Genomic DNA, 23524 nt, shown 5'->3' with positions numbered 1-23524 from the left:
GTGTAAAGGGCATCCGATGTGGAAAAGAGAGTGACGTTGGCCGAGACCAGGGTTGAGAGTGCCGGTTGTTTTTGATTGCCCCCGGCCGGTGCTATCTAGCTTGGCTGATCATGTGGCCGGCGGAGAACAGATACTTAGGAATTTGGTGAGGAAGATGAATAGGCAGAGAGATATGAAGGGGCGTGTTGAAGACGCTTGGTCACTGTTGCATTGATTGACGTTCAACTGTTGCAACGATTGACATTCCGTGGTTGCATGTCTGACACGTGTCTGTTCGTTGATTGGCTGACGTTTCATGGGCTGTGCCCTGATTGGTCCTTCTTCATGGGCTTTCCCCTATAAATAGGGCAGTTAGTCCCTGAAATTGGCCTCCAATTTCATTTTCTCTAAAATTTTCTTTCTCTAAACTTTCAAGGGCTTCTTTCTCTTCTAATCTTCAGAGTCGTTACTTCGGCTAGTGCTTTTTTTCAAGGTAAACAAACAAATTTTTCTCTCTTATTTTGTTAAGTAATTGTTGCTACCATGTCTTCTGCTGATGCCGGAACTAGTAACCGTGCGCCGGGGGGTTCCCCGTCGCGTCTTGATGAGGAGGAGATACTAGACGCCGTCCCGATAAGGTCTGGGGGCCCTAGGTCTCCTTCTCCCGAAGTCGATCCAAAAGTTTTGGACGATTTGGAGGATGATGACGATGTTGATGATGACGACGATGATGCTGAAAGGGCTCGCCCTAATGAGGGGAGGCAGTACGTCATGGATCACGGCGAGGCCTGCATGACTGGTCTTGATCGTACCTGGACCCATAAATTCGCCAGTTGTTCCGGTGGAGATCTTTTCGAGAGTCATTTCTCCTTCGGTGAGGGGTACAAAATTGTTATCCCTGAGGAGGGTCAGGCGGTCTGTTGCCCTCCCCCGGGTCATATCGGCGTATATATCAGGCACCTGGAGTATGGGCTCCGGTTTCCTTTGAATGGATACGTCACGGCCATCATCAAAGCTATGAACGTCGCTATGGCTCAACTGCATCCGTTGGCCATTAGGACGATAGTTGGCTTCGTGTGGCTCTGTCTCTTTAAGGGGGAGGTCCCTACAGTTAACTTATTCCGCCGGCTTCATCATCTTCGGCCATCGACCCCTGGTAAAGTGGGGTGGTATAGCGTGCAGGTGGAGCCGGGCTACATCTCCGTTGATAAGCTTTCTTCCTGCAAGGACTGGAAGGGGCGGTGGGTGTACGTCGAAGTGCCGGATGACTATCCGCTGCCTCGGTCCTTCCTGCACCAAGTTAATTTGCTGTGCGAGAGCGAGGCAGAGCGTGATAAATGGGTAACCCGGAGTAAGCTTAAGATGGACGCTTCGAAGGTCTGTCTTAATGCAGATGAGAAGCGGGCGATGCAGCTGTTTGATGCTGAGAAGGGATGGGTGCCCCCAACTCAGATTATTCTTCAGGATGAGCTGCTTTGCCGCGTCGGCCTCATACCGGCCCTCAACCAGGGTGAGTAGGGTCGTTGTGAGGCCCATTTTTGCCTGTTATGCTCCTGTTTTTAGAGCTTTGTTTTACTTCTTTCATGTAACCCTTGTCTGGTTTCTTGCAGACCGGTTTGGCCAAGATCTGTCTGAGAGGACCTTGAAGAGGTTAGGGCTTGACAAGGACGGGAAGGTCGTTCAGCAACATCCTCAGGCTGACGCGCGTGATCGTAGACTGGCTCCCAACGAACTCATGGATAAGCAGCCTGAAGGCACTGGATCCGGCGGTGGCTCAAGCACGGGTTCTCGGAGGCGTGCCGAAGAGAAAAACAAAGGCAGCGTCCAGGTCGGCGACGGCGTCAACCCCAACTCCCTCTTCAACCCCAACGGTCCAGAAGGAGCATGTGGAGGTCGTCGATATTACTGTGGAGGTGGTGACTGTTGCGAAGGGCCCTCCTCCTCCAAAGAAGAGAAAAGAACCACTGCCGGCTTCCACCGTTGCCGGGGGAAAGAATGGTTCACCCGGTCCTTTATCTAAGAAGGTCCAGACTGGTACGGACCTAACCTGTGGTTCAGACTTAGCTGGTTCATTATGCATTCCTGATGACAGACTCTTTGATGTGTCAATGAATGTTGACATGGATGCGCTGTGTGAATTTTTTGTAGATCCGCCGTCGGCGGCCGCCGTTCTCACTGAGCGGCAATTAGAGTAGCAGCCTGAGAAGGCGGGTGATAGAAATGTCACTGTTGACTCCTTACTCCAGAAGGTTTCCCCCACCGAGCTTGTGGCAGAGGGGACGAGAATATACAAGAGGCTGGCGAAATGGACTCAGCTAGCCGGCTCCCACATTATGGAGCAAGAGAAGGCTATGGCCCAAGCTGGGCCATTGATCGAACGGCTTAAGCTTGATCTTTCCGCTGCAAAGGGGGAAGCCGGGAAGGCTAAGCTTGACCTCCTTGCTGCACGAAAGCGTGTGGAGGAAGCTGAGAAGCAGCTATTGGCCGAGAGGGCCAAAGTTGAGGCTGCTGATGCCACCGCTGCCAAGTTGCTGGAGGAGCGGGACAGGTATAAGGGCGGTTATGACGCCGTAGTTGCCAAGAGGGAAGAATGGAAGGAAATGTACTTGGCTCAGTCGGAGGCACATAGGGGCACAAGGGATATCCTTGCCCAAAAGGAGAAAGATATTGAGATGCTTCAGACTGAGATCATCCCTACCATGTGCGCCCAATTCCGGGACCAGGCCGAGGAAGCGACCAGGGAGGCGATCAAGAAGCTCATTCCTGAAGGCTCCTTCCCGTGGCAACAATTTGAGCAGCTTCTGGATGAGATGGCCGATGCTGCGGAAAAAGCGGCTGCGGAAAAGGCGGAGGCGGCGAAGGCGGCTCAGATAGCTGAGGCCAAGGCGGCCTACGATGCAAAGGTGAAGGAGGCCGAAGAGGAGGAGGTTTGAGGCTAAAGGCACGTGAAAATGACGAGCTTTCCTCTGCGGGCCGGCCATCGAAGATGATCTTTCTTGCTGCCGATGGGGGGCAACAACAAGCGTAGGGAGACGGGCGGTCGTCACCAGACTCTCCCGGCATCTCGGATAGCTTTAGCTGTTCGGGGGCCAACTATTGAGCCTTTCCTCCCAGCCATCTTTTGGCGCTTCAAATGTCATGTTTGTAACCTTTTGCTTTTCTTTTCCTTGTTTTTGTAAAACTTTGGTAGGTTGCGTTTTGGCTCATCCCTATGGGGACGGACGTCGTCTGTATTCTTCTCATTTGCAATAAGAGTTTGCTCATTTTGCCTCTGGCTTGGCCGAGGTCTTCTCTTGTCTTCTTGCGTTATTAATTGAGCGCTTTTTTCATTTTTACCTTCGGCTTGGCCGAGGCAACTAGAATGCGCATCTCAACTACGTTTAACGTCTTTTTCTTGAACAAGTTAGCATGTTGGTCGCTTCCTCTTTCACTCTCGGTCTAGCCGAGGCGTCGGAATTGCGCTTCCCAACCGCCGTTGTGAACATGTTGGCGTATCGACCGTTGTGTCCTCTGCCAGGCCTTCGGTTTGGCCGAGGCGACTAGAGGTTATGGCGCGACAGCGTCTGTTAGCGTATCGACCGTTGTGTCCCCTGCCAGGCCTTTGGTGGGCCGAGGCGACTAGGGGTTACGGCGCGATAGCGTTTGTTAGCGTATCGACCGTTGTGTCCCCTGCCAGGCCTTCGGCGGGCCGAGGCGACTAGGGGTTACGGCGCGATAGCGTTTGTTAGCGTATCGACCGTTGTGTCCCCTGCCAGGCCTTCGGCGGGCCGAGGCGACTAGGGGTTACGGCGCGATAGCGTCTGTTAGCGTATCGACCGTTGTGTCCCCTGCCAGGCCTTCGGCGGGCCGAGGCGACTAGGGGTTACGGCGCAATAGCGTCTGTTAGCGTATCGACCGTTGTGTCCCCTGCCAGGCCTTCGGCAGGCCGAGACGACTAGGGGTTATGGCGCGATAGCGTCTGTTAGCGTATCGACCGTTGTGTCCCCTGCCAGGCTTTCGGCGGGCCGAGGCGACTAGGGGTTACGGCGCGATAGCGTCTGTATCTGGCAACTGCACTGGTAGTGACTGCCGTGGCGTCTACTTCTTGGTAATGACTATGGGGGGAAAATGAACACTTTGATGGAAAACTTGGACGATTCTTCATTAGACATAAACATGCGTCGGGGTGCCCACAGTTGTCTTAGGCACCTCCGCCGCTATACAAAGTATTTCCTGAGGTTGTCAGTGTTCCAATGGCTCATCAAAGGCACACCCCCCATGTCTGTCAGCCGGTATGTACCCGGCCTCATTTCTTCAACGACTTTGTAGGGACCTTCCCAGTTAGCCGTCAGTTTACCATGAATGTTCCCTTTGTTGGTGGCGGCTGATTTTCTTAGGACTAGATCTCCTACTTTTAGGTCCCTTTTGTGGACTCTTCGGTTGTATGCTCTTCTCATTCGGTTTTGGTATACTGCCAAGTTGAGGCGTGCTGTATCTCGGCTTTCCTCGACCAGGTCTAGGGAGGCTCTTAGACCTTCCTCATTTTCAACCGGGTTAAAGGCGGCCGTTCTGAATGTCGGCACCGTTGCCTCAATTGGCAGGACTGCTTCGGATCCGTAGACTAAGTGGAATGGACTGTACCCCGTTGCTTCTTTCTCCGTGGTCCGGAGGGACCACAGGACGCCGGGTAGTTCATCGGCCCATCTTCCCTTTAGGTCTTCAACTGTCTTCTTCAAACCGTTGAGGATTGTTTTATTAGCTGCCTCTGCCTGTCCGTTGCTCTGTGGGTGGCAGACGGAGGAGTATGCAAATTTGATACCAAGTTCTTCCAACCAGTTCATTATTGTGTCACTCCAAAACTCTCGGCCGTGGTCAAATACATAACTTGGGGTAACCCAAAACGAGTTATGACATTTTCCCAGATTACCTTTCTTACGGCCGCCGTGGTCTTGGCAGGTACCGCTACAGCTTCAACCCATTTGGTGAAGTAGTCAACGGCGACGATCAAGTACTTTCTTCCTCCGGAAGCCGTTGGAAATGGACCTAGTAGATCTGATGCGACCATAATTGGCGCATATTTAGCCCCCGAATTACCCTTGTTTTCATGCTTTTTAGTGCCTATTTGGGTCATTTCTTATCTTTAGTTCTTTGTTTTGCATATTCTTTGAGATTTTGATCCCTTGGTAGGAAAGGAGTAAGAATCTTGCATTTTCATGGCAAAACAAGGCTAAATTGATCATATTCAATGACCAAGCATCAAGGAGAGACAAGACTAGAAGGCCTTTGTACATAGCATAGTAGAAGAGCATTGTTGAGAAAAGGATCCTTGAGTCCCCAAGGAAATCCCCAAGGAATTCATGAAGAAAAGGGAAGAAAAAGAAGAAGGAAAGCTGCTGAGCTACAATCCGAACGGATTGTAGAGAATCCGTCCGTCCTCGCCAGTCCGAGCGTCCTCACCAGGAATCCGCTCGGATTGCCCATGCCCAGTCCGTGCGTCTTGTTCCTTGATCCGCTCGGATTGTCCATCCCAAATCCGGCCGTCCCGACTCCCAGCCGCACGGATCACAGCACAGCACAGTTTCGATCTTCAAGCTACGAAATGAAGAAGCCCTTCTCTCGGACAATCCCGGAGGCTCCTTGCTCAACTTAAAAAGTGTAATTACTAGTTTAGCCCTTAGTTAACCCTAATGCATCCTCCCTAATTTTCACTATAAATACCCCATTAGTCTAATTAGAGGAGCAAGTTCTTCTTATCAATAATTAGTGTAGTTAATATCAATCAAATCTCTCTTCAATATTGTAATCAAATATTAATCAAGTTTTAATCCAAGTTTTAGTTCCTTAATCTCTCTCTTGTTCTTACTTTATTTTGGGTAATTGAAGATTATTTGGGTTATTATTGGGAGATTGACAACCTATCAATCTAGGATTCAAGTACTTCTATTATTCTTGCTTTATTATTGGAATCATTAGTAGGTATAATCTCTTAATCCCTTTTTAATTATTGCTAATTACTTTCATTTATTCATCATGTTTCATTATGTTAGTATGATTGACAACCTTTCTAGCATGATCAATATGATAATGAGTGAGTAGTCTCTTAGCTAGGGTTTAATGGGTGATTAGGGGAAACCAACATGGGGAATGATTCATGCTTAAATTAATATGCTTTCATATCTTATTTGCTTGCTTGTTTTGATCTTAATGTATGCACATGTTATATTTGATGAAATGCTAAGCCTATGAATCCTTGCATTTACTATCATCTTCTATCCTTTCAACTTGACTTGTAAGACATAACCCAACTCGAGTCTTGTTAGACCATGCATGTGTTAAGTAGGGAAGATTAAGTCGACTTGTAGGTGTTGTACAATCCAAGAGATTCGGCTCCGGACCCAAACTTTCCTAGGATTGTAAGATATAACCCAACTCAATCCATCACAACAATAATTGCTTGCTTATAACTTGAGAACATGTTTGTATGATCATATCCCATGATTCCCCTATGAACCCATGACACCCTAGTGCTTTTAATCAATTGTTTACACCCTCATTTTATTTATCTTGTTAGTTTATTTTCATTGCTATTTTAGTTTAGTAACCTTCTACATCAACCCAATTTGTGACACCCCTAGACACCGCTAGTTACAATAGAATCTTCATTTCAATACCCGTCCCTTGGGATCCGACCTTTACTTGCCTCTTTACTAATTGTAGAGTTGTTTGTGAAGTATAAATTGTGTTTTGTATCGACCATTGACCAACGACCACATATGCTTAATTGTGAACACCAAATGGCTCCGATCAAAAATGGCGCCGTTGCCGGGGACGGTGTTTAATTGATTTAAGATTTCTTTTATTGTTTTTAGTTGTGTCTTTTTCACCTTGGGGAAGTAAAACTCCTCAAGGTTTGTTCTAATTGTTTTTGAGTTGTTTGATATTTTGCATGTCTAGAAGGTTACAAAGAGATTTGTTACCTTTTGACCGTGAAATCGAAAGAACCTTGACGAATAATAGGAGACTTATTAGGAGGAATTTGGGAGGTGTTGGTGAAGTTGTTCAACCCACTAGTGAGTTTGTCAATCCTTTCGCAATAGAAGGAGAAGAGAACCCATTAAACAATACCACACAAAATCCACCTACAATGCCTAAATTCTCGTCACACTCTATACCCACCGAGGAGGATCTACCAAATGGTACTCCTACCCCACAACATCTTACCGGAAACTTTATTGCCAAGTCCGCTTTCATCCAACTAGTTGAGAGGAGCCAATTCGGGGGAATGCCTAGTGAGGACCCTCATTCTCATATGGAAACATTTTGTGATTATTGTGAAGCTATCTCTCAAACGGGCGTGACTCAAGACCAAATAAGATGGGTCTTATTTCCTTTTTCGTTAATCGGCACCGCAAAGCAATGGTTGAAGGGCCTTGATAAGGCCACCCTTGGAATAGATTCTTGGAAGAAGCTAGCTCTAGCTTTCTACAAAAAATTCTACCCACCGGAAAAGACCAATATGCTAAGAGCTCAAATTACGGGTTTTAAGCAAAGGGATGAAGAATCTTTGTATGAAGCTTGGGAGCGGTTCAAAGGTATTTGTCGCTCATGTCCTCACCATGGACTTAGCGAATGGTTTTTAGTGCAACAATTTTGGAATGGTTTATATGAAGATTCAAGGAACATTCTCAATATGGGATCAAATGGAATGTTCACCGAAGTTGATGACAATCAAACATGGAACAAGATTGAGGAAATGGCGGTCCATAATTCGCAATATAGTAGGCCTCGCAAGGCTACTAGAGGAAAGTATGAAGTGGACACCGTTACTCAATTGGGTGCTCAACTTAGTGCTCACATTGACACAATCAACTTGAAGTTTGAACAAGCTATGGCTAGACTTGAGGAAAGCTCAAAATCATCAAAGCATCATGTCAATGCCATGACGGCATCCTCATCAATCCCAAGCGGGATATGTGAGAATTGTGGAACCTTAGGTCATGACTCAAGTGAATGTAGGGGAACAACCGAGCAAGTCAATGCTTTCCAAGCTTACAAAAGCGGTACCCCTTATTCAAATTTTTACAATGAAAACACCAAGTTCCATCCAAATCTCTCATACAAAAGCCAAAATGTCCAAAACCCTCAAACAACATACACTCCACCACCCATGAGAAATCAAAACCAAAGACCCTTTTTCAATCAAAACCAAGGTTACCAAAATCAAAATCCATACAATCACCACAATGACCAAAGTTTTGATGTCCAAAAAGCGGTCCTTCAAATGCAAAAGAATCAACAAGAATTTTTCACCCAAATGCAAAAAGATAGCCAAGCAAAAGACACCACCATCAACAACATTCTAGCTCACACCAAGATGTTGGAAACACAATTGACCCAACTAGCATCTTCGAGCTCACAAAGACAAAAGGGGCAATTACCACCTCAAGGTAATCCCCCTAGACATGAAACGGTTAGTGCCATTCACTTGAGAAGTGGTACAAGATATGAAGCACCGAAGGAGCAAGTTGAGGATGAAGTTGTGAGAGCTAGTGAGAATGAAGTTGTGGTGCAAGGTCCCAAAGAAGGGGAATCGTCAAAAGAAGAAAGTTCAAAGAAAAATGAAGACAAAGCCAAAGAAAAGGAGCCCATTGTGATTAGACTTCCTTTTCCAAGTCGTCAAGCCAAGCCTAAATTTGATGATCAACTTGGAAAGTTCATGGAAATTGTGAAGAACTTAGAAGTCTCAATTCCTTTCACGGAATTAATCAATCACGTTCCGGCCTATGCAAAGTACATGAAAGATATCCTCACAAAGAAGAAGTCGATCCGGAAACTTGAGACTATCGCCTTCACTAAGGTGAGTAGTGCAATACTTCAAGGGAGTTCACCTCCAAAGTTAAAGGATCCGGGAAGCTTCTCAATACCGTGTACCATTGGCGACACAACGATCAACAAAGCCTTATGTGATCTAGGGGCTAGTGTGAGTGTCATGCCGTACTCGGTAAGTAAAAGGTTGGGAATGGGAGAGCTTAAATGTACCAATATCACTCTTCAAATGGCCGATAGATCGACGAAGACACCATTAGGGATATGGGAAGATGTCCCCGTGCGAATTGGGAAGTTTTTCATCCCGGTGGACTTTGTCATTGTTGATATGGAGGAAGATTCCAACATTCCAATCATCTTAGGAAGACCTTTCCTACACACCGCGGGTGCGGTGATTGATGTGAAACATGGAGAGCTCACTCTAGAAGTGGGAGATGAAAGCATAACTTTTAATCTTGACAAGACCATGAGAGCTCCTCGTTTGCATGAGCCATGTTTCATGATTGATCATTATAGCCGAAAAGATGAGAAGAAGAAATCGGAACTCCAATGGAGGAAGAAAGTTGAAGATGCTCCATTCAAAGAGCAAGTGAATTGTGACAAGGAGAGCTTGCAAAGCTCATCAAAATCAACCAAGGAAGAAGATGATGGCCTCATTGGCCAAGAGAAGAAATTGGGAGAGTTGTCTCCATCCAAGCAAGAGATTTTCAATGATCAACTCAATGAAGTTTGTGGTCTTTGGGACGACGAATTTGAAGGGATCTTTAATCCCTACATTGGGCATGCCATCGATCATGATCAACAACAAGAACCACGGTCTATTGAGGACCTCTACCATAACAATGAACAAGCTTTTGATTACTTCTTCAAGGTGTTAAGCAACATCAACAACACCTTGAACATGCCTCCTTGACATCTCATCAAGAATGAGAGTTTGGTGGAGTCCTCCCTAAACCACCACTTGTAAATATTTCTAACTCCCTAACTTACATTTAATTTTTTTTTTTTGCATTGCATTTTTGTCATTTTTGGATTTATTTTTACTTTGATCAAAATAATTGTCATGAAAAGAGAGAAGTGAGGGAGGGACTAATGATTTTAATTGATGTGTAGTGCTTTACCTTAGTGTGGGGATGGCAATTGCCTAGGCTATTCATGCCTTAGTAGTGCCCCCACAATGAAGAACTCAAGATTTGAAAGAAAGAAAGAAAGAATGATAAGGGAATGCGTTGGTGCACGGATGGACCTGAATCCGTGTACACAAGGACCAATCCGAGCGGATTCCTGAGAATCCGCCCGTCTGCAGAGGATCCGAGCGTCCTGCTGAGAAGACGCCCGTCTTGGGCTGAGCTGAAAACTGCAAAATTCTTGACTGTTGAAGAATCCGAGCGGATTCCTGGAAAGACGCCCGTCTCACAGAATCCGTCCGTCTTATAGAAAATCCGCCCGTCTTGCAGCTGAAGAAAAACAAAGAAAAATCTCTGGACAAGAATCCGTCCGTCCTGCAAGAAATCCGCCCGTCTTACCTCAGCAGAATCCGAGCGGATTGCCCAGAATCCGCCCGTCTCTAGGCGGGATTTTTGAAAATTTGAAGCTGAAGAATCCGAGCGGATTGCCCCTGCGTCCTAATATTGTCGAGTTCTTTAAATACCCACCCCACCTTCATTCATTCATTCATTCACTCATAAACACTACCCATAACATCAAAACCCTCATCCTCTCCATCTCAAAAACAAAAACCCTCAACAAAACTCACCAAAATCAAATCAAACCATCTTTCAAATAACAAATCAATCACTCCACCTTCATTAATAATCAAAACCAAGAACAAAATCTTCACCTTTGAATTGATTTTTGTTCTCATAAAGGCAAAGCCTTTCACTTTCAAAATCGATTTGGGCATTCTACAAAATGAAGATTTTTGATCTTTTTCTTGGTTAGCTCATCAAATGGCAAGAACAAAGGGAGCAACAAAAGCAAAGGCAAAGGCAACAAAGGCACCAAAGACTACATCTCTCTCTCAAAGGCAAAAAGCTCTACAAATGAAGAAGGCTTTGGCAATGGTGGTATCAACACCAAGCTTGGAAGGGCAACCACCTCAACAAATTCCTATGGAAGCATCGCCCTCTACTCCGGTAATTAATCAACTCTTGCATTATCCGGAGGTAACATTCATTTCCGACTCCCATAGAAATACATTTGTCAAGTTTGCTATGAGACAAATTCAATCCACCAAATTCATATGCCAAGATGCTTTAGAGAAGTTGGGTATTCTTGAACAAACAAGAATCTTTTTCAATGCCATGGGTTTAAAGAAATTGTTTGAAATGGAGGAAGTAACATACCCCTCCCTTGTCTTGGAATTCTTAAGTTCTTTAAAAGTGACAAAAGTTGAGAATAGGGAAAATATTGAGTTTCGTCTAGCTAACACTAGTAGACGCATTTCCTTTCCGAAATTGGGTGCAATTTTGGGTCTTAGCGATGAACATAAATTCTATAAGCAATATGGGAAGTATGATCCCGAGCCTCTTTGGGAGGCAATCTCCGGGAAGAAATTTGAAGATTTTAAAGCTTGTCGTGCTCTTTTGGTCCATCATCCGGGCATAAGAATATGGCACAAAGTTGTGGGAAATACCATAATTGCTAGGAAAGACACCAATCATTTCACGGGACTCGATTTTATTCTCCTTGAATCAACTTTGAATATTGGAAGAATTCACACCAAGCCTTACAATTCTTTGAGGCTATTGGTTGATAGATGGCTCCATATAGATAGTGGGAAGAAGGGTCAAACCGTAATTGTTAATGCCGGCCTTGTCACGGTCCTAGCCAAGCACTTTGATCCTAATTTCAATAAGGATAGCAAGTACAAGGCTAAGGATGGTGGCCACCTTATTGATATGTCCACCTTGATTAACAAGTTTAAGTGGGTTGTTCACAATTCCCTTGATACCAAGTATGGGTGGCTTACAAGTGAGGCTCGATCATTCACTTTACCCGCAAAGATTTGCCGTCTTAGTGTCCACCGGACCAACTATTTACTTCCCTATCCGAAGAAGCCGAGTACATCATTCAACAACAAAAGGGTGATCATGAAACCCCCTCCTCTTCCATTGTTATACCACCTTACCCCTATGATTATGAAGAGTTCAAACCACAAGGAATTGAAATTGGAAAAGACTATGTAACTCTTCTTATGCAAACCATGCACAAGCAAGCTTATGAAGATCGGAAGAATGCTTATTTGGCTTAATATCCTCCCCTCCTACATCTAGCTAGGCAAGGACTCCTTGATCCATCTTGTCCTTTGCCTAGTTGGGCGGATAGAGAAGCCTTGTTTCCGGGTGCATCTAGGGACGTGGTGGAAGACAATGAGGTTGTTGGAAATGATGAGGAGATTGATGATAATATTGAGGAAGAAGCAAGTGGGGATGAAGAAAGAGATGGTGAAGATGGTGAAGATAATGATGAGGAAGATGATGGTGAAGAAAGCAAAAAAAGAAAGTGCCAAGGAAAGTGGCAATGTGACCACTTCTCATGAGGGAAGTGGTGATGATAGTAGCATGATGGAAGACTAGCCTTGGAGATTCCTACTCTCCCACGGTTTGTCTATATCTCTTTGTATTTTATTTTCATTTTGATCATTGTTGGTTTAGTCCTAGCAACATCAAAGGACTCACACCTCGGTTCCTTTGAGGTGTTCTTTATTGTTCCCACTTTTGTAAAATCCAAAATGACAATCTAGTCTCATGCATAGCATAGCATGTGCATGAACTCCCCCATGCTTTGACATTAGCAATAGTGTCTTGCTTGGTTTGGGGAAGTTAATGCATACGCAACGGGAGGTAATTTAAATTATCCTCTCCGTCATAACAAAAACCATGCATCATGTAGTATAGCTTAGTGTAGAATTGCATTTAGTATAGAAATCATGCATCATTCTTTGCATAATTTCCATCATTTTGGCCATTGAGGACAATGCCCATATTAGTGTGGGGATGGGAATTCTAACACTTAACTTTTATTCAAAAACCCATAAAAATTGAAAATTTTCAAAAAATCATAAAAATTTGAAAATTGAAAAACCAAAAACAAGTTCATTTCCTTTGTATATATTGTCTTGTATATATTGTGTTTGTTTATCCTTGTTCACTTTGATTGACTACGCCACATCCGAGACATGAGGATATTGAAGACCGCATGGTATGATCTTTCCAATCTCCTTTTTCCTCTTTATGTTAATGACTATGTGGCTTTATTGTGATTGATGTGGTAAAACAATGTGAACTTAGGATTGCATTTAGTTTATATGGCATATTAGTTGGTAGAATCATTTGCATTAGGATGTATATATGCTAGTTGCATCATGGCATGTAGTTTGCATGTTAGAAAAATTTTGCGAAACCGTCTATTTGGGAAGCTTGACAAGTGTATATAGGCCCTAGTAGATGCTTTTTATTCTTAAGACTTTGCTTGTTAGAATACTTGTAAAACACCCTAGGATGTGTCATGCTAGTATCCTTTGACCCATGGTTTAAGGCCGAGTCAAGAGTACCTTGTGGTGTGATAACTCCTTGGCTACCGTTTATTCCAAGGTGACCCTTGAAACCATGCATACATCTATCATTCATCCATGTTCTACCATATATTTTGTCATCAAAGGGAATGGGCACAAAACAAAAAGAAATCAATTTGAGTTCAATGAAATGAAAAGTGAAAGAAAGTTTGCAAAAATGCATCAAAAGAAAAGAGGAGCAAAAATAGAACTCCTAAAACTTCAAATACAAGGCACCCTCGTTACTAATTGGGGTGACTTTGAAAATGTTCAAAAAGAAAATGCAAAAAAAAAAAAAGTTGTCAAGTATTGAAATGCCAAAAATCAAAAAGAAATGGCAAGAAAGTGTTCTCAAAAAGTCAAAATGCCACAAGAAATTGGGGGGAAAAACAAAAATGAAAGCAAACTCCCAAAATGAAACTCAAATATCTATCGATCCCTTTATCCATCGTATCCATTTTTGTGCATGGTAGAGAGGGGACGACCCTTCTTCTTGTCTAGGCAAGAGGGGGAATTCCGCGATCCTCCAGTGTTTCTAACACCATAGGGAGTCTATTCTTGACAAAAGCATTTAACGATTGAGGACAAAGGTACCCTAGCTTGACACCTTTTGGAGGTGATTTATTGGTATCCTTCTAGGCTTAGTAGTTTGAACAAATTGCATCTATGAAGGATTGTGTACCCTTGAATTGCTTCCCTTATAGATAATTTCCGCCACTTAGATGAGGAAAGTGGCTATTCTTTTTGTAGATGCATCCATTACTTGATTTTGTGTGCTTAATGTTTGGATGTGTCGCCATTTTGGCAAGACCCACCTTGCCTTGCAAGAAGGCATCCTACCTCATGGTTGTCTTGTTGTGAGTTGAAGGGGCGGAATGAGACCCGCTAATTGTCTCATATCGGCTATTATTATTAGGTTAGGTTAGTTTTGGTCCTAGTCTTTGTCACCTCTTTACTCGGGACGAGCAAAGGTTCGGTTTGGGGATATTTGATGCGACCATAATTGGCGCATATTTAGCCCCCGAATTACCCTTGTTTTCATGCTTTTTAGTGCCTATTTGGGTCATTTCTTATCTTTAGTTCTTTGTTTTGCATATTCTTTGAGATTTTGATCCCTTGGTAGGAAAGGAGTAAGAATCTTGCATTTTCATGGCAAAACAAGGCTAAATTGATCATATTCAATGACCAAGCATCAAGGAGAGACAAGACTAGAAGGCCTTTGTACATAGCATAGTAGAAGAGCATTGTTGAGAAAAGGATCCTTGAGTCCCCAAGGAAATCCCCAAGGAATTCATGAAGAAAAGGGAAGAAAAAGAAGAAGGAAAGCTGCTGAGCTACAATCCGAACGGATTGTAGAGAATCCGTCCGTCCTCGCCAGTCCGAGCGTCCTCACCAGGAATCCGCTCGGATTGCCCATGCCCAGTCCGTGCGTCTTGTTCCTTGATCCGCTCGGATTGTCCATCCCAAATCCGGCCGTCCCGACTCCCAGCCGCACGGATCACAGCACAGCACAGTTTCGATCTTCAAGCTACGAAATGAAGAAGCCCTTCTCTCGGACAATCCCGGAGGCTCCTTGCTCAACTTAAAAGTGTAATTACTAGTTTAGCCCTTAGTTAACCCTAATGCATCCTCCCTAATTTTCACTATAAATACCCCATTAGTCTAATTAGAGGAGCAAGTTCTTCTTATCAATAATTAGTGTAGTTAATATCAATCAAATCTCTCTTCAATATTGTAATCAAATATTAATCAAGTTTTAATCCAAGTTTTAGTTCCTTAATCTCTCTCTTGTTCTTACTTTATTTTGGGTAATTGAAGATTATTTGGGTTATTATTGGGAGATTGACAACCTCTCAATCTAGGATTCAAGTACTTCTATTATTCTTGCTTTATTATTGGAATCATTAGTAGGTATAATCTCTTAATCCCTTTTTAATTATTGCTAATTACTTTCATTTATTCATCATGTTTCATTATGTTAGTATGATTGACAACCTTTCTAGCATGATCAATATGATAATGAGTGAGTAGTCTCTTAGCTAGGGTTTAATGGGTGATTAGGGGAAACCAACATGGGGAATGATTCATGCTTAAATTAATATGCTTTCATATCTTATTTGCTTGCTTGTTTTGATCTTAATGCATGCACATGTTATATTTGATGAAATGCTAAGCCTATGAATCCTTGCATTTACTATCATCTTCTATCCTTTCAACTTGACTTGTAAGACATAACCCAACTCGAGTCTTGTTAGACCATGCATGTGTTAAGTAGGGAAGATTAAGTCGACTTGTAGGTGTTGTACAATCCAAGAGATTCGGCTCCGGGACCCAAACTTTCCTAGGATTGTAAGATATAACCCAACTCAATCCATCACAACAATAATTGCTTGCTTATAACTTGAGAACATGTTTGTATGATCATATCCCATGATTCCCCTATGAACCCATGACACCCTAGTGCTTTTAATCAATTGTTTACACCCTCATTTTATTTATCTTGTTAGTTTATTTTCATTGCTATTTTAGTTTAGTAACCTTCTACATCAACCCAATTTGTGACACCCCTAGACACCGCTAGTTACAATAGAATCTTCATTTCAATACCCGTCCCTTGGGATCCGACCTTTACTTGCCTCTTTACTAATTGTAGAGTTGTTTGTGAAGTATAAATTGTGTTTTGTATCGACCATTGACCAACGACCACATATGCTTAATTGTGAACACCAAATGGCTCCGATCAAGATCCATCCCCCACTGTGCAAAAGGAAGGGGATTGAGTACCGGCTGCAGGTCTCGGGAAGGTGCATGTATCACCGGAGCGTGCATTTGACAGTTGTTGCACTTTTTGGTTTTGGCTTTGGAATCCGCAAGCATGGTGGGCCAGAAGTAGCCGGCTCGGAGTGCTTTGTGGGCTAGTGCTCTTGCCCCCATGTGATGGCCGCAGATGCCTTCGTGAATTTCTCACAAGATAGCTCTCGCGTCGGCCGGGCCGACACATTTCAGGAGTGGCCTTATCACGGACCTCCTGTACAATTCCCCTTCAAATACCAAGTACCTTGCTGCGATCCTTCTTATTTTCTGCGAGAGACTGCGGTCCTCCGGTAACTCATTTGTCAATTTGTATTTCATTATCGGAGTCATCCACGTCGTCTCGGTCTCTATGTTACCCACCATGCCGACGGCCTCGCAATGCTCTTGGCATTCCCGATGTCCACCAAAGACGGTTTGGTGACATTCTTGATGGTCGAACCGGCAAGCTTTGAGAGAGCGTCGGCTCGGTTGTTCTCGACTGGGAATGCATTGTATCTGAAAAGATTTCAACTTAGAAGTGTCAGCTTTTACCCTTTCCAGGTATCTTACCATCCCGTCGTCTCGAGTCTCGTACTCTCCTCTGATTTGATTAGTCACTAGTAGTGAATCTGTCTTTAAAATGATGTGCTCTGCCCCGGCGGCTCTAGCTAGCTCGACTCCGGTTATCACCGCCTCGTATTCGGATTCGTTGTTTGAGGCCGAGAAGGTGAATTTCAAGGCATACTCAAACTCGTCCCCGTTTGGGCTGATGATAAGGATGCCGGCTCCTGAGCTGTTCGCCGTGGAGGACCCGTCAGTGTACACTTCCCATACCCCGGGGTTTTGCTCTTCTTGATATGTGCACTCGGCTAGGAAATCTGCAAGTGCTTGTCCCTTTATCGAGGGCCTCGGCTTGTATTGAATGCCGAAGACGGATAGCTCTACTGCCCATTTGATGAGCCTGCCGGATTGCTCAAATTTTGCTAATGCTTTCTCCAATGGTTGATCGGTTAAGACCGTCACGGGATGTGCGTCGAAGTAGGGTTTAAGTTTCCTTGCGGCGACGACGACAAAGAAAGGCCGCTTTTTCAATCGCGGGTAATTTCTCTCGGCGGCAACAATGTATGGTGACAAAGTAGATTGGGTGCTTCTGCTTGTCCTCTTCTCGACGATTACGGACCGACCGTGGTCGAGGTAATCGCTATGTATGCAGATATAGCGTCTCCCCAAAGATCGGCCCGGACAGGGTTGGGAGAGTCGAAGATGAGCTTTCGGTTGCTTGAAAGCCGTGCTCTGTTCCTCCCCCACCAAGTCCTTATTCCCTTTCAACACTTTGAAGAATGGGGTGCTCTTGTCGGCCGACCGAGAGATGAAACGGGCTAGAGCCGCCATCCTTCCGGTCGCATCATAACCTCTTTTCGATTCCTTGGCTCCGGCAGTCTAGGATTGCTCGGACTTTGTCCGGATTGGCATCAATTCCCCCGGCGCCGACAAGTACGCCGAGAAACTTACCCGCCCGACACCGAAGTTGCATTTCATTGGGTTGAGCTTCATCTTGTATTTCCTTAGTGAACAAAATGTCTCGTGTAAATCGGCTAAGTGCTCGCCGTCGACTTGCTTTTCACAATAGCATCGTCGACGTAAGCCTCAATGTTTCGCCCTTTTTGATTTTGGAACACTTTGTCCACCAGTCTTGTGTAAGTTGCACCGGCGTTCTTCTAACCAAATGGCATCATTTTGTACATGTATGTGCCGTTAGCAGTGATGAATGCGCATTTAGGCATGTCTTCCTCGGCCATGAACACCGATGATACCCTCGAGAAGGCGTCCGGCAGGCTCAAAGATAGTGTAGCTGCCGCCGTCGCGTCGATTAAACTATCTATTCGAGGCAAGGGATAGCAATCTTTGGGGCATGCTTTATTAAGATTGGTAAAATCCACGCACATCCTCCATGACCCCGATGATTTCCTCACCATTACAACATTAGCTAACCACTCAGGATAGGTACAAGGCATGATAAAGCCCGCCGCTAGTAATTTATCTACCTCGGCTTTGATGGCCTCATCCTTCTCGGCTGAGGAGTTCCTCATCCTTTGCTTGACAGGGCGAGCGGTGGGGAGTACGTTTAGCTTGTGAACAATTACCTCCCGGCTCACGCCTGGCATCTCGGCCGCTGAGTAGGCGAAGACGTCTTTGTTCTTCCTCGGCAGGTCTAGGAGAGCGGCTCAATTTTGGCTCCCGAGTTAACACCGATAGTTACGGTGCGGCTCGGGTCAATCTCCACCTCCTCGGTCTCCGCTCCTTCGACCATGCCGACGGTGGTATCCATGCGTTCGCCCTCCTGTTGCAAGGATGGGCTCTTCCCCTTCTCTGACTTCTTCGCCACTTTGAAGGATTGCATGTTGCACCCTCTGGCGGACACTTGGACATTGACCACTTCGTCCTTTTCGTTCTTTGAGATGAGCTTATGCGCTTCCCCCCGGTCCGAGACATACATCAATGTCAGAGCCCGGATGGACATTACTGCATCGGCCTCACACAGGGTGACTCGGCCTATGAGAACGTTGTAGGCAGACGAGCCGTCAATGACCACGAACTCAGACATAACATTCTTGGCCGCACTTCCCTCGCCGAACCTCACCGGCACTGATTGACCCAAGGGGTACCAGCCGGCCCCGAAAAAGTCAGTACAACGGGTTGGTGCGGGGGCTCAAGTCTTCAACCTTCAGACCGAGGTTGAGAAAGCATTCGCCGTACATAATGTTTGTGTAGGCGCCCGTGTCAATCGTGCACCTCTTCACCAGGTGGTTGGCTATGTCCAAGTGGACTACAAGTGGGTCGTTGTGTGGGGCGATGACTCCCTCGTAGTCCTTCTTCCCAATAGTTATATCGGGGATGTTGGAAGCGGGAGCCGCCGTGTTGGGCACAAAGTTGATGGCCCGATCGGCTCGTTCGGTGTCGTTTGTGCCCATGAGCGGACCCACCGTTCTCGTTGCCCCCGATAACAACATGGATCACTCCTATCCGTTCAAAGACGGATTTCTTGTTTGAACCGCCGACGTCAGTCTTTTGACCTTTGGCAACATATTTGCCGAGGCTTCCCTTTCGGATCAGCTCTTCGATGACATTCTTCAGATGCCGGCAGTTGTCAGTTAAGTGACCGGTGTGGCCGTGGTACTCACGATCGGCTCGTGTCACCATCACTTCTCGGCACAGGGGCCTTTCCCACTTCGAACCTCGTTTTTGCTCAGGGCGAAGACTTCGGCGGCCGATACGACCAGGGGGGTGTGATCATTGTACCGCTTTTGGTTGTGCGGTCCCGAACTTCCCCCGGCGCCCGCCGAGTTCTGTTTCCTGGCAGACTTGTCAGAACGTGACCTATTATTGTCACGGCGTCTTTCATCCGGTTGTCCTCCCGGTGGCTCTTCTTCTCTCGAGTGCCCACCTCGCCGTGGCCTACCCAGTCTTGTGATAGTCTTCCACCTTGATGGCCTGGTCGGCCATCTTCCTAGCGGCGTCTAGGCCCGCACCTCCGTACTTGATGAGCTCGTTTTTAAGTCTCCCCTTAGGAGGCTTTTCATCGCCGCAAGGCCGCCATTCGGGTTCAGCTCTCGAATCTGTTGAACCTTGGCGTCGAACCTCTTCACATAGCTTCGTAGAGACTCGCTCCCCTCCTGTCTGATAGTCAGGAGATCCGATGTCTCCACGGCCCTCCTCTTATTGCAAGAGTACTGGGCTAAAAAGGCGTCCCTTAGGTCGGCGTAACAGTATACCGAGCTTGTCGGGCAGCCCCTTGTACCAACTCTGAGCCATCCCATGCAAGGTCGTTGGGAAGACTCGGCACCAGACTTCATCGGGTTGTTCCCACACCGACATGTACGACTCAAAGGCCTCGGCATGGTCGGTGGGGTCGCTATCCCCTTTGTATGTGAACGCCGGCAACTTTAGCTTGGTTGGCACGGTGGTTTCAAGGACGTAGGCACTGAGGGGCTGTCTGACCACGTGTCGAACGACACGCGGCGATCGGCTCCTCGCATTCCTAGTCCGGCTCCTCTCCCCGTGGCGGGAAGGGTTTCTTCTTCGACTCTGGTGAGTCGGGCTTCTTCTCTGACTCTGGTGAGTCGGACTTCTTCTCCGACTCTGGCGAGTCGGACTTCTTTCACTCCTCTGGGGCATGCCTCGTCGGTGCTGCGGCGACGCCGTCCTCCCGCGAGTGCGGGAAGGACTCAGGTCTACCACTAGCACTCTGGGCTCCCCCTGCGTCTTGACTGGGCCAACTTCCTCCAGTGCTCCGTTCAAGTCTCTTGGAGTCACATTTTGGGCTCTGGTCTCCTGGACGGGTTCCGCCGCTCTTGTCGGTGTGACAGTGTGAGCCGGCGTACTACCAATTAGGTCCAGGAGTAGCTTCGCCACCGCATCAACCACATGTCCCATGATGGTGACCTGGTTGGCAAGGCGGCGGCGTATCTGGTATTATTGGCATCCCGTACTCCGGTTGAATTACCGGCCGGTGGAGGGTCGCGCAACTCCGGTGTGGACGGTATCATCTTGGTAGAATTCGGTTTCGTCAGTCACGAATACCTCTTGTTGTTTCGACATCTTCTTAGCTTTTCGGGTGGGTTTCTGTTGTGTTTTTTTTTGTTTGGGAATGAATGTGACTAGCTTCTAGTCTCTTCCCACAGACGGCGCCAATTGTTCCGGGTGTAATTCCAGAGCAGTTATTTGTTACCACCCGTGCTTGTAGAGTGACGTCTCTTGGGTGAATCCTCCTTTCGGTCTCCTGAAACAGTGAACAAACTGAGGGCTCGGCTTTGGACCGAGCGAACTCACTCCGACGCTCAAGTCAGTAAACTTAGAGAGATAAGTTGTTGTTACTTGGCGAAGAATATATTGTAGAGAGATAAGGAAGATATTACCAGATGAATAGTGATTCTTAGGTTAAATTGTGGATCCCCTCCTCAATGAGAGTTGAGGAGTATTTATAGACTTTCACCTTTTGTCACGTAGTGGCTAAGTGGCCAAGTGGCTAGCAGGTGGAAAGACTGATCTACACTCGGCCGAGGGACCCATGGCAGGCCGGCGGGCCCTGTTGACTCGCCGCCGAGGAGTCTTGGATATGAGTTCGCGGATGTGTGCCCCGGCTGGTTAGTTGTCCCAGCCGAGGCACAAGAGACCGCCGACAGTGCTTGCGTTTAGGGGTCGTCTAAGTCGTTGACTTGCTTGTGGATATCTTTGACCTTGCTCAATATGTTGACTTGGTCAGCGGGTGCAGAATATGCCCCATCAGGTGGTGATTCTTTACTCATAGCTTGTTCTTTGCATTGAGATGCCAACTTATTCCTATCACTTTCTCGGCTATAATGATCAACCATGAAACATGGCCCATGTAGTCAGGGAGCTCTCATTGTCTTGTCAAGATTAAAAGTTATTATTTCATCTCCCACTTCGAGTGTGAGCTCTCCATGTTTCACGTAAATCACCGCTCCCGCGGTGTGTAAGAAAGGTCTTCCTAAAATGATAGGAATGTTGGAGTCTTCCTCCATGTCAACAATAACAAAGTCCACTTGGATGAAGAACTTGCCAATTCTTACCGGCACATCCTCCCATACCCCTAAAGGTGTCTTCGTTGATCGATCCGCCATTTGGAGTGTGATATTAGTGCACTTGCGCTCTCCCATTCCTAGCCTCTTGAACACCAAATATGGCATGACACTCACACTTGCCCCAAGGTCACATAGAGCTTTGTTGATTGTAGTATCGCCAATGGTGCATGGAATAGAGAAACATCCCGGATCCTTTAGTTTTGGAGGTGAACTTCCTTGTAGGATGGTACTACTCACCTTAGTGAAAGCAATAGTCTCAAGCTTCCGGATGAATTTCTTCTTTGTAAGAATATCTTTCATTTATTTCGCATAGGCCGGAATGTGATTGATTAATTCCGTAAATGGAATTGAGGCTTCCAAATTTTTCACAATCTCCATAAACTTCCCAAGTTGTTCATCAAACATAGGCTTAGCTTGACGACTTGGAAATGGAAGCCGAATCACAATAGGCTCTTTCTCCTTAGCCTTCTCTTCATTCTCCTTTGAAACTTCTTGAATGGTGGTGGGTTCTTCTTCTTTCTTAGAGTCTTCAACAACTCTTTCCTTGTCACTAGCATTCACAACATCTTCATCAACGGGCCTCTTCGGCCCTTCATACCTTGTACCACTCCTCAAATGGATGGCACTCACCGACTCATGTCTTGGGGGATTACCTTGAGGTGGTAATTGCCCCTTTTGTCTTTGTGAACTAGAAGATGCTAATTGAGACATTTGGGTTTCCAACATCTTCGTGTGAGCTAGTATGTTGTTGATGGTGATGTCTTTTGCTTGACTATCCTTTTGCATTTGAGTGAAAAATTCTTGTTGGTTCTTTTGCATTTGGAGGACCACTTTTTGAACATCAAAACCTTGGTCATTTGTTTGATTGTATGAAGGTTGATTTTGATAACTTTGGTTTTGATTGTAAAAGGGTCTTTGAGCTTGGTTTCTCATTGTAGGTGGGGTGTATGTTTGTTGAGGGCTTTGAACATTTTGACTTTTGTATGAAAGATTGGGGTGGAATTTGATGTTTTCATTGTAATAGTTGGAATAAGGGGTGCCACTCTTGTATGCTTGGAAAACATTCACTTGTTCACTTGTTCCCCTACATTCACTTTGGTCATGTCCCAAAGTTCCACAACTCTCACATACTCCACATGGAATTGATGATGATGCTACCATAACATTAACATATTGATTGGGTGATTTGGAGGCCTCTTAAAGTTTAGCCATAGCCTTCTCAAACTTCAAATTAATGGTGTCAATGTGAGCACTAAGTTGAGCACCCAATTGAGTAATAGAGTCCACCTCATGCTTTCCTCCTCTAGTAGCCTTCCGTGGTCTACTATATTGTGAGTTATGGACCGCCATTCCCTCAAACTTGTTCCATGTTTGATTATCATCAACTTCGGTGAACATACCATTTGATCCCATGTTGAGAATATTTCGGGAGTATTCATAAAGACCATTCAAAAATTGTTGTACCAAGAACCACTCACTAAGTCCATGATGAGGACATGAGTGACAAGTTCCTTTGAATCCCTCCCATGCTTCATACAAATATTCCTCGTCCCTTTGTTTGAACCCGGTGATTTGGGCTCTCAACATGTTAGTCTTCTCCGGAGGATAGAATTTCTTGTAGAAAGCAAGTGCCAATTTCTTCCAAGAGTCAATACCAAGAGTAGCCTTATCTAGGCTTTTCAACCATTGTTTCGCGGAACCAATCAAAGAAAAAGGAAATAAGACCCATCGAATTTCGTCTTGAGTAACTCCGGTTTGAGAAATCGCATCACAATAGTCACAAAAAGTC

General features: G+C 45.6%; 2 non-coding genes across 2 annotated transcripts; one reads left to right on the top strand and one right to left on the bottom strand.

Annotated features, from left to right (window-relative positions):
* Positions 1-7474: 7474 nt before the first annotated feature.
* On the bottom strand, positions 7475-7581 carry LOC141650585 (small nucleolar RNA R71). Its single transcript, XR_012546609.1, has one exon. It is a non-coding gene; the product is annotated as a small nucleolar RNA R71 (small nucleolar RNA).
* A 15634-nt stretch (positions 7582-23215) lies between these two features.
* LOC141650884 (small nucleolar RNA R71) lies at positions 23216-23322 on the top strand. The gene has a single exon (XR_012546894.1). It is a non-coding gene; the product is annotated as a small nucleolar RNA R71 (small nucleolar RNA).
* The last annotated feature ends 202 nt before the right edge of the window (positions 23323-23524 follow it).

This window comes from Silene latifolia, chromosome 3 (genome assembly GCF_048544455.1).
Source record: "Silene latifolia isolate original U9 population chromosome 3, ASM4854445v1, whole genome shotgun sequence".
Lineage (NCBI taxonomy): Eukaryota > Viridiplantae > Streptophyta > Magnoliopsida > Caryophyllales > Caryophyllaceae > Silene > Silene latifolia.
This window is presented reverse-complemented; position numbering and strand designations above follow the sequence as displayed.